This window comes from Propithecus coquereli, unplaced genomic scaffold (genome assembly GCF_000956105.1).
Source record: "Propithecus coquereli isolate 6110/MARCELLA unplaced genomic scaffold, Pcoq_1.0 Scaffold70, whole genome shotgun sequence".
Classification (NCBI taxonomy): domain Eukaryota; kingdom Metazoa; phylum Chordata; class Mammalia; order Primates; family Indriidae; genus Propithecus; species Propithecus coquereli.
The window spans coordinates 5,164,360-5,166,171 of record NW_012153063.1 but is presented as its reverse complement, the minus strand read 5'-3'; the positions used below and the strand labels follow the sequence as shown (position 1 = coordinate 5,166,171).

General features: G+C 36.1%; 1 protein-coding gene across 1 annotated transcript in view; it reads right to left on the bottom strand.

The window, feature by feature from the left end:
• The window catches only part of CPS1 (carbamoyl-phosphate synthase 1, mitochondrial), a gene marked incomplete at its 3' end in the record, with an annotated part of 194,188 nt that overhangs the window by 59,020 nt on the left and 133,356 nt on the right, over window positions 1-1,812 (bottom strand). The window lies entirely within an intron of this gene.

Below are 1,812 nucleotides of genomic sequence, written 5' to 3'. Positions count from 1 at the left end.
TGAAACCACAGTGCAGTTGCACTCAATAGTATTGGAGTGGGAATGGAGGAGCAACTGTAAGTGAAGGCTATAAAGAAACCAAAATCATTCAAAATTCAGAATAGACTCACTGATCTTAAACTGAAGGTTAATAGCTTCATCTGATGGAGCAAGGAATTAACTGGTCTTGTGTGAACAATTGACTCTTCTGGGAACCGTTCACCATTAAACCATATCACATGAACTAGAAAGAGGCTGTTTGTTATATGACTAAATAACCAATTAAATCACTCTGCAAAATATTTATGAGGGGCCATCTTGTACTAGTTACCATGTGGCTGGCACATGTTATGATACCAAGTAGAGTTTTCAGTATGGAAAGCTTAGAAAGAAAAAGTGAATGTTACATGAAAAATAATCACTCTGTGCCAGGGCCTCAAAAAGTCTGGAGTGATGTTTTTTTTTTAGAGTTTCATTACAACATTAAGCAATGGAAGGCACTGGCAGTTCCTCTTCCTAAGGGGAATTACAATGTAAATCTACATACATGAATACACATATATAAAGTGTGCACTGTATATATCTTCTTTTTTTTGTTTTTTTTTTCTTTTTTTACCTCCTGATGGTAGATGTCTAGTATTCTCTCCAAAGACAACTCTTCAAAGTACAATTTGTCACACTCATCAAAGTCTGTGCTCACAGTCTCAGGGTTGCAATTCACCACCACTGTCTTCTTGCCAAGTTGACGCAGTGTGCGGATACTGGAGACAGCACACCAATCAAATTCCACGCTGCTGCCTGCAGAGACAATAATATTGGGAAAAGGGAGAAAAGCTTAAAGACACAAGATAAAGAGAAGCATAAATATATCAGCAGTCAGTCCAAGCTAAGGAAGATAATTCTTTGCGATTCAATTTTTAAAGCTAACTCCAAAATATAAATTTCAGATCAATGATGCATACTATATTAATAGTAGGAAATCAGAGAAAAGAGCAATGAAATATTGGCTTGTTTTATATGTGCTACATTGTGCAATAGGTAATATCCATATTTGAAGCATTCAGAACCTCAATGTTAATGGGAGTAATTTTAATGATAAAGATAATCCTTATTTACTGAAAAGAAATTCAAAGTGAACATACTAACCTTACTACACAACAATAGTTAATCTAGCAATCACAATACTTGAGTTCTTGTTTCAGTCCTTGCACTTAATCTGCTGTCTGTGGGCTAAACCCAGTGATCCCTGAGGTGTCTTACAGCTCTGACATACCGTGATTGATTGAAAGATCCTAAGCTTTCCAAGTATATTCTTTCAGTCTTGGCTAGGCCACCCCATGCAGAGTAAGTGACCTTCTATAAAGAAATGTGAAGTATAATAATGGCCTAAATGCCTCAAAATATCACCTCTACTGGGAAGGCATAAAACTGGAAGTCTATAACTTGTAATAATACTAATTCTTTGCATTAGGACATTTTCTCCAAAAAATTCTTGTCAAAATTCATTAACCAAATATAGTGCCATGTTAATTCTCACTGTCAAGTAAATATACACTTGATTATCAGCTCTCTCTGGATCCTAATGTAATGCAAAATTATCGTATAAATAGGTAAAATTTGAAAAAGGAAGGAAAAATGGTCCAGAGAAAAGAGTAGATATTGGTGATGATATTCAGGATATTTAGCCATAGATAACCACTATGGTCTAAATGTGACCCCCAAAATTCACGTGTTAGAAGCTTAAACCTCAGTGCAACAGTGCTAGGAGGTGGGGCCTTTCAGGAGGTATTTAGGTTGAGAGGGCAGAGCCCTCTGAATAGATGAAAGCCATTA